The sequence below is a fragment of the Rhincodon typus genome, chromosome 11 (genome assembly GCF_021869965.1).
Source record: "Rhincodon typus isolate 14 chromosome 11, sRhiTyp1.1, whole genome shotgun sequence".
NCBI classification, from domain to species: Eukaryota; Metazoa; Chordata; class Chondrichthyes; order Orectolobiformes; family Rhincodontidae; genus Rhincodon; species Rhincodon typus.
In genome coordinates this window covers 67,141,277-67,158,195 of record NC_063342.1, presented here as the reverse complement: position 1 = coordinate 67,158,195, position 16,919 = coordinate 67,141,277, and positions in this window count along the sequence as shown.

The following is a 16,919-nucleotide window of genomic DNA, read 5'->3' as shown; positions in this document are numbered from 1 at the left end:
ACAGCAAATAAAGCTCCAAAAAATGCAACGTCACGTGCACTCAGCCAAGAAAGCTTGAGATTCAGCTGATTGTTAGTATGGTTATAGCATTAAATTGCAGTCCACAGATTCCAAGTTCACATCTTGATGTGGCAAGTTTAATAAAATCAGCCAATGACCTGGAAGGCATTTTCCTAAATTTCTGAGCTCATTAATGCCCATCAGGGAAGAAAAATGCATTTTAAGGTGTTGCACTTTGTGACCTCAGAAGACATGGGGAGATGATAGCATGTTCGTCATGTCAATGGACTACTAATGCAGAGGCCCAAGCTAATGCTCTGGATACACGGGTTCAAACACCACCACAGTTGATAGTGGAATTTAAGTTCTTTTAATGAATCTGGAATATAAGTTAGGATGATGATCATGAAACAATCATTAATTGTTAAGTAAAGCCATCTAATTCAATAATGTCTTTAGGGAACAAAGTCTGCAGTCTTTAGCTGGTCTGGCTTATATGTGACTCCAGATCCAGAATAACCTTGTTGACTCTTAACTGCCCTCTGAAATGGCCTAGCATTTATGGATGTGCAACAAATGCTAGCTTTGCCAGCAACGCCCACATAACAGAAAATAAAGTAAGAAAAGTCGCTTAACTGTTTAAAGAATGCTAATGAAGAAGGCCCAAAACCATCTTCACAAAATAACTAGGGATGAGTAATGGTTATGGCCTTGCTCGGGTTGCTCACAACCCAAGAGTAAGTAAAACTGAGTCAGTAGCTTAGGGGGTCTGAAATTCTTTGGTTCTGTGACAGCTGAAGGGTTAAGGAACAGTTTTCCTTATCTCGATGTATAAGCTCCTGCTTCCATGGTAGTATATTTAAGTTTTGGCATGTACCATGGGGATTACGTGATTGCTCCAGCACTAATGTGCAGATGGGTGGGCAGCATATATGACTAAAAATGAAGGTCTGTCTCTAATAATTGAATCATTGCCACACTCACAGATTTGTTCCATCTTCATCCCTGTGATTCAGCATCGTTGGGCAGGGATGAGTAGCTCATCTGTAGAAAATTTATGACCTTTATATGGCTCTTGGCTGCAGTTGAAATAGGCTGTCTGGATGACGTAGTGTTTTATTTTGCTGTCTTTAGTGTAATTTTGCAATTCTGCGGGAAATGTAGCAAGGGAATTTTCATACAGTGGCTTGCTCAACATTAATAAAACTAAGAGTATATAAATGAGTAGGTAGTTTGGGCGGAATCTACGGGGGCTGAACAACATGGCTATGGCAAGAAATCTGGGAGAGTTGTATGAGAAATCCAGCAAGGCCTTTCTTAACGCTGAGAGCAACTCGCTGCATTTTCCAACGAAGTTCTGGGCGTTGAGACAAGATTCTTACTAGACAGCAGCGAAGATGCCTATTAAGGGGGATTATTGCTTTTCGTCAGACTCATTAAAAGAACATCTCACCTCATTAGCTGCAGCTTCCTATCCTACCACCCACCATGAGATAACTCATCATCGAGAATTCTCGATAAGTAAGTCAGCAGGTACCTGGCGACTCCAGCTACTTGCTTCTCCAGTCCTCCATCATGGACAGCTGGCAGCAGCATCTCAGGGCATGTTTCATGGGCACCAGCCATATGCATCCCACATCCACAGACCTTGGCATCAGGCACTTGCCCACTTCTCTGCATCATCGTCTCACAACTGCGATCCCTTTATAATTCGCTGCTGCACTTTAACGTGGAGCCACATTGGCAACTATCATTGAGATGACACGTTGTGTGCACCTGGCTCAAGGATTCGAACATGCTGAATCTCAGGGGTGTGCACTCACTCGCTGTACCCGACCTGGTTGCTTACAACATCACTGCCTTGCTTTGCTTTTTTGCGTTTTGCCCCCTCAGCTAGAGATACCAGTCTCAGAGTACTTCAGTCTTGCTTTGCAGTTTAGTGCAGACAAAAAGCCAGGAAGCTTGTCAGGAGACCTCAGTCAAACCAAAGAAGACAGCCCTGAGTCAGGGGGTCCTGGAACAGAAAGTCAAAAGCAGCTTGCTGTACCAGCCTAGGAACTTGGACGCACTCAGTCAGAGGCTCAGGCCTTCAACATTAGGACTCACTCCTTGTAAGAGGTGAGGAGCTAAATGTCAGACAACACCCACCTGTCCTGAGTCTTTCAACTTTGTGATGGCCCATTTTCTCCTGAGTGAGATGAATGTGGCTGGCACAGCTGTTAGTGCTGGTGAAGATGGGGGAAAGGTGGGAAGGTGGCCCGAGTGAATGAGTAGGCAGTACAGAGGGTGCGCAGGGTTTGTCGTGTGGGGCAGTTGAGTAGGTAAGAGTGAGTGAGGGAAGATGGTACATGTGACAGTGAGAGTGTTAGAGGTGGGTACAGAGGTAGAGATAGAGTGAGTGTGAGATGTATTGGAGAGAAGATGGTGGCACTTATTGTGGCAGACCAGAGAATGTCATTGACCTTTCATCTACACCACTGGGGGGTCTTTCAGAAAACAGACCGCGTTGACCCTTGGACCTGATCGGCAAGGTCTAGTGTGACGATTTCCTGTGCCAGTAATGGGGAAGAAGGTTTCCCTCCTCTGTACCACCCTATTCACCAGGACCCCCCGGATTCCTGTTCGCAAACTAGGTCCCAATTACCCTTTATTTGCCATATACAGGAAAAAATCACAAACCGCGCAGGACAGCTCTGACTGATAGTAGTCGTTAGGTGCACAACAGCCTTTTAAAGATGATGCTAGCACCATGGACACCAGTCCATTCTGGAATATCCTGGCAGTAATTAGTTCTTCAGGGTACAGTGAGTGGTAGAATTAGGCTAGCATCGGATGAGAGTGTGGCCAAAGGGACAGGGTAGGTAGTTAATGAGGTGAGTGTGGGGCCATCATGCAACAAAACTCACTAGGCCGCACAAAAAGAAACTCAACAGAATTGACACGGTGCCAAAGTAGGTAAGTTTCAGCCTTGTATCTATTTTTCATCTCTTCCTCATTTACCCTCTATACAAAATCACAATTGTTCACCCTTTCTTTCTCTCCCTTCTGCTATATATCTCTGAATTATTCCCAAAAAAACTGGTCGGTTGGGATCATCTGGCCCCCACATAGATCAGGAAGACTTGGAATCATTTGAGCTCCATGCATTTTTCCCAATGTATCAGCCATAGCTCAATTAGTAGCACTCTCACCATTGAGTCATAGGTTTGTGTTTTAACTCTTTAGGTAACTAGGTGGTAGATAGCCAATCAGTTCATTGAAAAAAATCAACATAGCAGCAGATATTGAATTAAAATGAAAGTGAAACAAGTAATCACTATTATTGCCATAGTTATAGACAATCATTAAAATTTTAAAAAGAATGGAATAATAAAAAGATTGGACAATTATGATTATTTCAGCATACAGTTAATCACAACACATCACAAAATGCATATCTCCTTAATTTATAAACTAGAAATGTGAGGTCTATGCTATCCATGTTTTGTATTAAAGTCCATGCATTGTATATCATCAGGTTGAGTTTATTAAGATCTCAATTATTTACTCAATTTATTTTACAAAGCTTCTAACACTGTTTCATAATGTCACGTCATTGTCCACTTTACAAACACGCTTGTGTCTAATTTGGCAAAATGGTCAGTGAGAACAATGGGGTGCACTTTCTCCACTGTAGCTAGAGTTGACTTTGGCACAAGTGTGACACTCTCTCATGTTCACTCTCAGGTGAAAATACTGATGGGACATGATTTATTGAGAATATGTGACAGCGATACACTGAGTTTGATTGTGAATTCTCTTACCAAATACGCAGGGATGCCATCTGGTCCTTCTGTTCATGATATGTTTTTGGCTCTTAGTTCACGGTAAAACTGCCATGTTTCCATCATCATGCAAGGTTTTGGCTATAGCATGTTAGCTGTTAAAGTGTCCAAAGAGAGAGAGTCACGCTGTCCTATGCAAAATGGCATTGATACAATTTGCGGTTCTGTCATGACAACAGGTCAGAACCCCAGATTACAGTGAATATTTTTAACTTGTAATGCCAAAGTGCACTTTTTAAAAAGAGGGTTGATACAACCAAAAGTGGGTGTGGACACAAGTTACGTGACTGTCTGGAAAGAGAGATCTACAGTATTTCACACTTATTGAAAAGAAGGGATCTTCAAATAGCAACCTGTGAAAGGGAGGGAGATTCTGGAGTGTGCTAGCGAGATTGAATGCTCTCATGTTTGCCAGCCTGGCTTCTGATGGTTGAAGTCAAAGAGCTATCCCCTAGATACTCCTGTGTTGCAAGAAAAGAGGTTTTCTCACACCAAGTGCTGCAAACCAGACAACAGGAATCAGAACAATGGAACCTCAACCAAGCTGCAAAACTAAGGAACATGAAACTGACTGTTCAGTTATCAATGTCAATGTCACTGGTAACCTCCACTTCAAAGGCTGAAACTTTCTGATCTGCTCTTCCCAAACAATTCAGACATTGTTCCATATAACACGGTGGTGGCACGGTGGCTCAGTGGTTAGCACTGCAGCCTCACAGTGCCAGGGACCAGGGTTTGATTCCAGCCTCAGGCAACTGTCTGCACATTCTCCCTGTGTCTACGTGGGTTTCCTCCCACAGTCCAAAGACATGCAGGCTAGGTGGATTGGCTATGCTAAATTGTCCGCAGTGTTCAGGGGTGTGTGGGTTATAGGGGGATGGGTCTGCGTGGGATGCTCCAAGGGTCGGTGTGGACTTGTTGGGCCAAAGGGCCTGTTTCCACACTGTAGGGATTCTACAACCCCAGCATCGGATTCTTCCCCCACTGATCTATGACTCTTCCTCATCTCCTTTGGCTCTGCTCCAGTTGCCCCTGGTTCCCCCTTCCTGGCCTCTGACTCTCCCCCACTGTACTGTGCCTCTCTCCTCCTCACTTCCAACTCTTTCTTTCTGGTCTTGTGTTTTCCCTAGGACATGGAGATCACTGGCAAGGCTGACATTTGTTGACCGTTGGAAAGTAATGGTGAGCCAATTCTTGAAGGCGATCAAATAAATTACATCAAGATTTTAGAAGATAGTTTCATGTTCCTCATTACTGGTACTAGCTTTTAGTATCGGGGCTTTTTGAATTGACAAAATTTGTATGTGTTGAAATATTGAGAAAGCAAAGTGTGCTAATCAGTATTTCTGATGCTGAGCTGCCTCTGATTGGTTAGCTGTTTTGTTCAAGTAGTCTGTAAGTCTGATATCCCTTGGTTGAACCTCTGCATATTAAACAGTGCATGCATTTGCTAATTATTATTTTGTATTCAGTTTCCATCTGCTGGTATTTACAGACATCTATAACTCGAGCTCAGATGGGATGTAACAACAGGGCTGATCTAAAAATAGCAAACTTTTCTTTGAATGTCTAATGTAATTGTAGTTTTAAATGGAAGTATTGAATTAAACATCCACCAGAAAGAAAACATGTCCTTTTATGAAACACATCAAAGCATTTTTCTTCAAAGGTCTTTCGCTATCTTTGATTAACGAGATAATAAGGACGAATGTGTGACTGACATAGATGAGGTCAAAAATCACACGACACCAGATTATAATCCAACAGGTTTAATTGAAATCACAAGCTTTTGGATCTCTGCCCCTTCGTCAGGTGCAGTGAGAGAAGATCACACAGACACAGAGTTTATAGGCAGAGAGATGGAGGGCAGAGAGATCAAAGGATCATACAATTGGTGTGAGTGGAGTGAACAAACCTAAAATGGCTGACTGACTGCCTCTTGTTGCATCTTTAATCATTCATACATTCCTGCATTCTGGAAACTGCCAAAGCAGGGTATGGAGAACACTGTTAGAAAGGAGATGCAAGTTTCGATTGATTAAAATGCAAGTTCCAGAATCTGCTTCAAGTCACTGCCCCGAGATAATTAAAGGTTTCATCAGTGTCTGCCTAACTTTCCAAACTTCAATCAGACAGAGCGATAGGAATATACAAAAGGTGACATCTCAAGTCAGACACTGAGTTGTAGGTGTGAGGTCTTGCCCAGAATCTGTCTCAGAGTTTTAACCTGGAATCAGGCTGGTTTTATTCCGAAAGCAGGAATTTATAAGATGCCGCGCTGACCGTAACTCCAAATTATGTGTTTCTTGAACAAAATAGAACGTATCTGCAAATAAACAAGCATCTTGGATGAAATGATTCACACCATAGGTTTGTGTGTGTTTGTGTGTGTGTGTGTGCATGTGCGCACTTGAGACAGTGTGAGTGAGTGTGAGAGTATTTGTGTGTGGGAGAGAGTGTGTGCGTGAGTGTGTGCATGTGTGTGAGGGAGGGTCTATATGAGTGTGTGAGTGTGTGTGAGAAAGATTGTGTGCGTGTGTGAGAGTGTGTGCATGTGTGAGAGAGTTTGTGTGTGAAAGAGTGCATGTGTGAGAGAGTGTGTGCATGTGAGAGAGAGTGTGTGCGTGTGTGAGAGAGAGTGTGTGAGTGCATGTGTGTGCACGTCTGTGTGAGAGAGAAAGAGAGTGTGTGTGCACGTGTGTGTGCGTGTGCATGTGCGCACTTGAGACAATGTGAGTGAGTGTGAGAGAGTATTTGTGTGTGAGAGAGAGTGTGTGCGTGAGTGTGTGCATGTGTATGAGGGAGAGTCTATATGAGTGTGTGAGTGTGTGTGAGAGAGCATGTGTGTGAGAGAATGTGTGCATGTGTGAGAGAGAGAGTTTGTGTGTGAGAGAGTTTGTGTGTGAGAGAGTTTGTGTGTGAGAGAGTGCGTGTGTGAGAGAGTGTGTGCATGTGAGAAAGAGTGTGTGCGTGTGTGAGAGAGTGTGTGCGTGAGAGAGTGTGTGCATGTGAGAGAGAGTGTGTGTGTGTGTGTGTGTGTGAGAGAGGGTGTGTGTGTGTGTGAGAGTGTCCGTGTGTGAGAGCACGCATGTGTGAGAGAATGTAATAAGTAATCCAAAACTGTACAAACTAATTTAGGTAGAGAGAGATCATAACAGTTTATCAAGCTGATGCAGTCAAAACAGGACAGTAAGGAAGATTTTACAGACACAGAACAGTATGGTGGGGTCACCTTGAGTGCAACATGAACCCAAGATCCCAGCTGAGGCTGTCTTCATGGGTACGGAACTTGGCCATCAGCCTCTGCTCGGCGACTCTGTATTGTTGTGTATCCTGAAGTCCGCCTTGGAGGACGTTTACCCGAAGAACGATGGCTGAATCTCCTTGACCGCTGAAATGTTCCCCCACTGGGAGGGAAGATCCCCTTCTGGTGATGGTTGCTCAAGAAACCGCCATGACCTCCTCAGAAGACGGACACAAGATTCTACCAATAGGGTACCCTTCGTCATGCCGTACTTCCCCGGAGCAGAGAAACTACGCCATGTTCTTCACCGCCTTCAACATGACGATCAACATCTCGCCAAGATTTTCCCTACACCTCCACTTCTTGCTTTCAAACAACTGCCAAGCTTTAAATAGACCATTGTTCGCAGCAAACTACTCATCCTTCAGGACAACATCAACCACAACACTATACAACCCTGCCATGGCAACCTCTGCAAGACATGTCAGATCTTCGACATGGACATTACCATCACACGTGGGAATATCACCCACCACATGCACGGCAGATACTCATGTGACTCGGCCAACGTTGTCTCTCAAACACGCTACAGGCAAGGATGCCCTGATGCATGGTACATTGGCGAAACCATGCAGATGCTATGACAACAGATGAAAAGACACCGCTCAACAATCACCAGACTGGGATGTTCCCTCCCAGTGGGGGGAGCACTTCAGCAGTCAAGGGCATTCGGCCTTGGATCTTTGGGTAAATGTCCTCCAAGGTGTACTTTGGGATACACAACAACATGAAGACTGATAGCCAAGTTCCGCACGCATGAAGACAGCCTCATCCATGATCTTGGGTTCATGTTGTGCTACAGGTGGCCCCACCACACTGTTCTGTATCTGTAAAATCTTCCATACAGTCCTGTTTTGACACCATCACCTTGATAAACTGTTATTATCTCCCTACCGTTCTTAGTTTGTACAGTTTTGGTTTACTTAATACACTCTCTCACACACACAGTCTCTCAAAAATCACACGACACCAGGTTATAGTCCAACAGATTTATTTGAAAATGACAGTTTTCACAGCTCAGCTCTTCCTCAGGTGTAGTGTGAGAAAGAGGGTATAACACAGAATTTATAAGCAGAAAGGTAACAACCCTAATACTGGCCGCCCTCTTGTTGAATCTTTAATCAGTTAGGAAGGAGTCTACTGATTAAAATGCAAGATCCAGATTTATCCTATTGTCCTGAGATAAGTAAAGGTATTATCAATGTATATAAGAGGTGATATCTCAGGTCAGACAATGCATTTTAGGTGTGATGTCTTGCTTAGAATCTGTCCATGTTTTAAATTGGAGTCAGGTTTTTTTTGAGCAAAACAGATTGTATCTGCAACTACACAAACATCTTGGATGAAATAATTCATGTGTGTGTCCCTGTCTGTGTGTGTGCGTGTGTGTATCCGTGTCTGTGTGTGTGCGTGTGTGTGTCCGTGTCTGTGTGTGTGTGAGAAAGAGAGAGAGAGCGCGCACGCACATGTGTGTGTATGTGTGGGAAAGAGAGAGAGTGTGCACATGTGTTTTTGTATGCTTGAGAGACTGAGAGTCTGAGAAGGTGCATGAGTGTGAGAGAGTATGTCTGTGTGTGCATGTGTTAGTGTGTGTGTGCGAGAGTGTGTGTGCGCGAGAGAAGGTCTGGGTAAGTGTGCAAGTGTGTGTGTGAGTGTGTTTGTGTGTGTGTGTAAGAAGAGAGGGTCTGTACTCTCACACACGCACTCTCTCACACACACACACACACACAAAGCACACATGCACTCTCTCATACACTCACTTTTACACACACTCTCACACTCATATACTCTCTCTCTCACACACACACACACTTTGTCTCAAACGCACACACACACACACACACACAAACCTATGGGGTGAATCATTTCATCTGAGATGTTTGTTTATTTGCAGAAACATTCTATTTTGTTCAAGAGCACACAATTTTGTAGTTACAGTCAGTCAGCATGGCATTTTATAAATTCCTGCTTTTGGAATAAAACCAGCCTGATTCCAGGTTAAAAATCTGAGACAGATTCTGGACAAGGCCTCACACCTACAGTTCGGTGTCTGACCTGAGATGTCACTTTTGTATATTCCTATCACTCTGCCTGTTTGAAGCTTGGAAAGTTAGGCAGACACTGATGAAACCTTTAGTTATCTCAGGGCAGTGACTTGAATCAGATTCTGGAACTTGCATCTTAATCAATCAAGACTTGCTTGATTTCTTCCTGACACAATATTATAGTTGACCAAGCGTGGCTTAGTAATTCAGCCCATGTAAGCATATTATTAATTGCTACACAGAACAAGAAAATAAGGGAAACTAAAATTCAAACAAGACAATTGAGTCACCATGGAAACTAGCAGATCCAAGGCTGAGGGTTGAGGTATCGTGGTTTATTTGAAGTTGAGAATTATAAATATGCATTGGAAATCTAGTAATAACCAACAAATCTTTTCACAACACAGCCCTGCCATGCAGGAATTCAAAGCAATCATGTTCAGTCAGTATATATATTTTAAACTGCAAAAAAAAATTCGCTATGTGACAACATGATCGGAAATCCTTCACTATGATTACATTTTACAGTGTCCCTTAAATGGACACTTCCTTCTCATCCTATCAATCCAAGGCTATTCTCTGCCTCTGATGGCCTCCTTCCCTTTTTCTTTCCCAGCTGGGTAATTTCTATTCAAAGAACTGACTTTCACTGTGCGCGTTACTTTGGAGGCTTCTTCTCTTCAGCCCAGGCTAAGCTAAACACCCAGCCTCCTTTAGATCCTCACCAATTCACTCTTGACAATCTGAGCAGGAGTTCCCACCGGTGTTGTACATGGGGAAACAACAGGGTCAGCATTTTCTCTACTTCAGGTGCATGTATGGCTGATTTTACTTTCTGTCTCCCTCTCTCTCACATACGCACACACACATATTCTTAGAGTTGGTCGCAAGACCCATCTCATGTCTCCATTTTACCCAAATTAATCTTATGAACATTCTACTTCTGCACCATCATCACTCTCCATTAAGTGAAGATGGAATGGAAGGTCAAATTAAGGTGGGAAGGGTGGTGGGAGGGATAGAGAGAAAGGGCTGAATCGTTGTTTTATTGAAAAATCATTATGGTGACAAGTGCTCAATTGCATCGAAGATGCAAATAAACCTAGTCATAATTCAAGGCAGTAAAAGACAATCAATGAAGTGAAAATAACATTAACTAACAAAAGGGATTGCACAATTATGGTAATTTCAGCATACAAGAAAGACAACATAGATCTTTTTAATTTGCAGAATCGAAATGAAAGTGAGCTTTCAATTTGAACTGGAAGTCATGGATCATAGTGGTAAGGAATAAACAATAGGTGGAGATAGAGCCCCAAAGAGAGAGCAGAACAGTTGGACAGACACAAAAGTGGATAGTGGTCAGCCTGGGAGAATGAATCCTTACCCCCTCCCCCCACCCCATCTTCTGCATAAAAAACAACTTTTTCCCAGCTACCTTCATCCTGAAGACGAGTCACTAGACACGAAATGTTAACTCTGCTTTCTCTCCACAGATGCTGCCAGACCTGCTGAGTTTTCCAGCAATTTCTGTTTGTGTAAGAGAACAGATAGCTGTTTTGCAGCTGACAGTAACAGATTGTGAAATATAAGGTTTCACCTGTGACCAATGCTTCTAACTTCTTTTCCCGGCATATCCAAACACACAGAGATGACACTGATCATTATCACTTTGCATAGACCCTGCCACTTCATGACATACCCTGGCCTACCAAGGGGACTTTGTTACCATGACCTTCTCTCCTGCCTTTGGAACATCTCATGTGCTTTTACTTTCCTTAATCCTTTCTTAGTCTGCTATTTCCTGTTGCTGCATTACCTAGTACATCAACACTGTTCACACAATGTCACCATGTACCTTCTTACTTTACCTCTCAATATTCTTCCATCTTCACTTCTCACTGTTGTTTCATCTGAGAAACATATAGTGCTTCCAGTCGTTTGATCAAACCATGTTAGTCCAGTCGTCCGGCACAGAGTTGCTCCTAATTGCATTAGTATTATAGGGAGAACATCCACTCATCCTGTCTTTGTCAGTTCTGTGGCCTTTGCTATGGTGCAGTTTAATGTTCAATTAATTTTCCATGCCAAGCTCCAACTCTGGGAATTGTACATAATATGAAACCTTTGCTTTATTCCGAGTAATTGATATTCTTTATTCATTACTTGCCCTGCAAAATTGCTGCTTGATCTAAACTTATTGGAGGGGCATTCCTTACTTTGGTATTACTATATCTGGGAATTCTTGCTGCAGTCAAAGCTGAGGGGCCCTGCATTAGGAATGCCTCCACTTGACATGGTGCACCGCTGTCCAAGGGCATTTTGCTCACATGAGGCTATATATATCCTTCAGGTGCACATTAAGAATCTCTCTCATTTGCTGTAATTGTCTCCTAACCCTAAACCTGATTGCCACAATATCTTTAATATCATTAGTTTTTTTTTGCACAGGCTGGTAGGTGTCTGTCTGGCCATGGGTAAAGGTCAATTTTAATCAGGATTATTGGGGTCAGGCATCTAGATGCACCTTATCTTTACAAGGGTCACTTTGACGATGTCTGGGAGTTCCTCACCTGAAGAGAAGGGCAGATACCCTGATGTCACTGGGACTGTCAGTTCCAACAGTCTTTTACTGGATTGGAGGCCCCAAGGCAAATCCTGGGCTACGTCCACCCCAGTGTCTAGACTTTTTGGCCTCATCTCCTACATTGGCGTGGAACGGATAGTGGGCTGGAGGCCCAAGGGAAGCAGGATGGTTTTTGGATTGGGGACAGGTGGGGGCGGTCAGTGGCTTGTGAGCCCAGTCAGATCACATGTGGAAATCCCCCATATTGATCTACTGCAAATGTTTATTGGTAATCTGTTTATCTAACTGTAACGTTTATCCTTTTAACTTTATTTCTTATTTCTCTAACTTATGCTATGAATCACTGTAAGGTAATGTAACTATTTTTTTCTTTATTTCCTATTTATCTAAGACTTGTACGCAGGTAGTTTGTACTTAAGATAGCACCGTGAGGGGTGACATTGTTAACTTTTCACTGTACTCCTGTACTTCTACACTTGAATACATGTGACAGCAAAGCAGCTCCCTTTTGTTGAAAGTGGATGGGCCTAGTTTGAACTAACTTCTGTTCCTTTAGTAGTTTCCCTTCATCTGAGTTAGCTAACCTAACTTAGAGTTTCCCGGTTGGCACGTACTAAAGTAATACTGGCACAGGATAATTAATCCATTCATCTCTCCATTTGACAGTCCTTCACACTACCCTTTATGTTTGTTTGGGGTTCAAAAGAGATCCCAGCCTTCCTCAGTCAGTTTAACCAAAACATTTTATCCTTATTTACCATGAGTGACCCTTTGGGATCTCCTGTTGAATTCTGTCCTGTAATGACTGGAGTTTAGCTTAATTTGACATCTCTCTCCTATGGAAATGGGCCTTTCTAAATTTACTATATAACCATTCATTCACCCGCTTTACCCTGAGAATAATATTAACTCGTTTTTCACCCAAGAAATGTGACACTGGCACCATGCCATCCTTAGTTACTGCTCCTGCAAATTTATTCTCTAGTTTGAATCCTCGAATTGGCTCACTATTTCCCCCTTCTACAATGCTGACTGCCCTATCCAGTGGATGGCAACATAAACTCACTCGTCAGCCAATTTTAATGACCGCTCTCGAATCTGTGTGTGATACTTCATATTGAATCAAGAAAGCAAAGATTTTAGTCACACATACACAAGGAAGAAGATCTCATTACACAAATAAATTCTCAATAATGCTGAGTTTACAGCACATATTTTTAGTCCTCAAACATCATGCAGGCCATTGTTGTCTCAGCATTGGGTCTGTTAATTCCCATAGTGACTCAACCATCCTGTCTGGTTTTCAGTTTCTCTTATCTGCTTGCTCTGTGGTTACACAGACTGCTATTGTTACAACAGCTGAACTTAAATTCCCAAAACCACCCTTGCTCAATTATCCCATCATACAAAGAAGAAATCAAACGTACGACAGCAATCATTTCAAGACTATCATGCACTTTAATTTAATCCCTACTAATTTGAACTCAATCATCATGACTTTACTCACATTATTCCTTGCTGGGGCTCACTGAGGATCATGTCCTCCTAATGGGCTGCACATTTTTCCTGTCAAGCTACAGTCAACTTTTACAGTGTACCCTCATGTCCAAGAACTGATAGCTCACGCAGAAGCCTTGATGTCAGTGCAAAGTCCTTCAGTCCTTGTCACACCATGCCCTGTAGACGTTTGCACCTTGAAACAACTGTGACCGCACAAAATGTTTGTAGAATTGTACCAACAGCCAGAAAAAAAATTGGGACCTAACCTGTAAGCAGTTCATGATCCCTCTAAATGAGGTTGGTGGCATGTCCTTACTGCTGCTTAGCACATGTTTGGCTGTAAGAAATTAGTCGAAGGCATCGGCTGGAGCATTGAGCTTCAAAATAGCAGCATTTCATGTGCACGGATTAGTGCTTCAATCAGACTCTACGTATTTATTAAGTAATGGAAGACATTAACTGCTGGACTACTAACGACTTCATTAATATGCAAACAATCATACTTCACCACAGAAACTGTGCGTGTATATGATGGATGTCATTTTGGTACCTGAAAGGCCTCCTTGATGTCCAAGCAATATGCGCTCCTAAGCTTAGTTTTGTGCCTGATTTCTATTCATTTGTCTCATTTCCTTGCTGTGCAAAGACTTTTCCTGCTGTTTCATTCCTCCTCTTGGATCTTACATTTTTTTTGACTAAGTGCAAGTTGCATGAGTTAGCTGGATGCTGAAATCTGCTGCAAGGCCTAGCCAGTTTTCTCACTGTAACTTACCAAACACACAGCATTAACTATCTAACTCACCCCATGGCTTCTCCCACAATCTGATTTTGGCCATTTCTGACCATGATCCCATCTTACCATGTGCCGTTTCCAGAATAACTTTGTGACTCAGCAGATATCCTGGAATTTACCGGCATCTCTTGTACCCACACCATCTTTAAAAGCCCATCGTGCACCCAGACAAGAACTATCAGTCTGGACCTTCCCTTATAGCTCCTGACATTTGCCTTGGACATGGCAGACAGGGGGCAGTTGGTGCCCCATAGTGCAGGCAGGGACCTGGAGGACCTGATGGACAGGTTGGTGTAAAGGCTGGGACTTACTCTACCCCTAGCCTTGGAGGCCATGATGTAGACTGAGCCAGTCTGATCTGAGTTTGTCACCCTGGTCAGTGCAGTCTGAGCCATCTGGAAGAATGCCCATTTTTTTGGAAGAAGGTCAATGTCCCTCCTCACTCCACCAATGTAAGTGTGTCTGTCTTCTCTCCAATGCCTTACACTCACTTTATCTCTGCCACTGTTCCTGCCTCCCACCAAGCCTCATGTTCCACCACTCTTGCTATTGCCGACAACGTCTTCACCACTCGCTGTCACCGACCCCAATCCCCAACACCACTGACCCAGTGTATCCTCTGTGTGCCTCCTCACTCACTCAGGACACCTCCCCACCAGCACCGACAGTAACAGCTATGCTACCCACATTCATTTCCCTTACTGCCTGTGTCTCTCTCATTCCAGGGTGTAAACAGCTCCCAGAAGGGCAGAAAGAGTCAAGACAGGAGGTGGACTGCCTGACATTCTGTTCCTTGCCCTGACTTTGGCTTTCCAGAGTGGCTGACCGACTGTATCCAAGCCCCTGGTCTGATAACAGAAGCTGCCCTTGCCTTACTGTGATGGAGTATCTTAAGCAAAGGCTATCTCCCCTGATTTGACTGAGGTCTGCTGATGACCAGGAGAAGCTTCCTGCATTTGTGATCGCACTAAATGGCAAGGCAAGAGAAAATTAACATGAGCCTGGTATCTTTGGCTGAAGGAGCAAAGCGCAAAGAGGCAAGGTGAGACAAGGCAATGCAGTGTTGTTGTGAGCATTATTAAAACCCACTGGAATAGATCACAGTATAATGAGAACCGCTATTCCCAGAGTCACACCAAGTTGTTTTCTTAAAGGTATACACAGCACTCCAATTTACCTGACTCTCAGACCAGGTTACACACGCATACACACACACGCACACACAAATAGAGAAGATAGATTACTGTTGGTGGTAGAGAAAACAGGGAAGTCAGTTCAGTGATCTTTGCTTCCCAATTCCAATGTTGAGATGATCCTACTTCACCTAGCCAGGACCTTGGTATTAAGTTCTTTCTCCATAAGCTTCCACTAGTTTATGAGAAGTACTAAACAACTGATTTGCTTGGAAACTGATTTATCAGTTTAAAAGTCACAGCTCATAGCAACTGTTACAGGAAAAATTGCTGGTTTTCTTCAAGTGAAAACTTATTTTTTTTGTATTGCAGAGAACTGGCAGCTTCTGCTGGGTAGAACAACTGCACATCCTGGTGTGCCTTTCCCTCTCTGTGTCTGTATCTTTGTAACTTGTTTCTAGTTCCAAACTGCTCAGTAAGCTGAGAACCAATCAGCTTCATTGTAAACAGCTGCTTGGCTCCTGATTATCAGCACATTGCAGGAGCCCACAACCACAAAAGCAGAGCACACATACACATTATCAAATTTCTTTCTGTGATATTAGTAGCCATCCTGGTAAATCCCTGTCTTTAAAGTCAGTTCCTTCCCATTGCTGTGCATAGTTTTTGAAGACACAAAAATAAAAAGCCATGGCCCTTACATCCATCCAGGTAGGTTCAGAATGTGAGGGAACATTAGAACAGACAGCAAAAAGCCCAGAAATGCAACCTGGTCCAGTCCATGAGCTGGGTGTGTGACTCTGAGAGCAGTGTCCTTGCTGCAGCATCACAATAATAGTCGCCAGTGCAGCAAGTAAGTTGCAGCATTGAAGTGCAGAAGCATCCTATATGTGGATTGGAAATGTACCATGGTGATTCACAGAGGCTGGTGATGGCCTAGTGGTAATCCAGAGACCCACATAATGTTCTGGGGACCTAGGTTTGAATCCCACCATGGCAGATGATTAAGAATAAAAATATCTTGAAATAAGAATCCAATGATGACCATGAAACCGTTGTCAATTGTCAGGAAAAACCCATCTGGCTCACTAACATCCTTTAGAGAAGGAAACTGCCATCCTTACCTGGTCTGGCCTACACGTGACTCCAGACTCACAGCAACCTTAACTGCCCTCTGGGCAATTAGGGATGCGCAATAAATGCTGCCCTAGCCATGGACGCCCTCATCCTGTGAATGAATAAAGAAAAAAAAATTGGATCCCAATGTCATGTATGTGGGATCCGTACGGTTCATGTCCATGGAGAATGCCCTGAGATACTGATGCCTGGTGTTCAATATGGAAGACCTTTGGAGCAAGTGGTGAGTTGAATACACCGAGTACCCACTCTGGTTTCCAGGTTGAGTTTCGTCGACAGCAAATTCTCATAAGCAGCAACATAATTATGCACAGATATTCTGTTTGATTAATGGTTGAAGGATAAATATTGACTAGTCCACCGGGGAGATTTCCCCTACTATTCTACAAATACTGCATTTGGATCTCTTCCACCTGCCTGAAAGAGCAAACAAGGAATTGGTCCAACATCTCATCTGAAAGATGACTTCTTTGACAGTGCCACACTCGCTCAGAACTGAACCCAAGTATCACCTGAGACTTTAAGCCCATGTCTCTGGGAGTGGGACTTGATTGTAATGTTCTGAGCATGCTACTCGCACTAATACTGAGCAACCG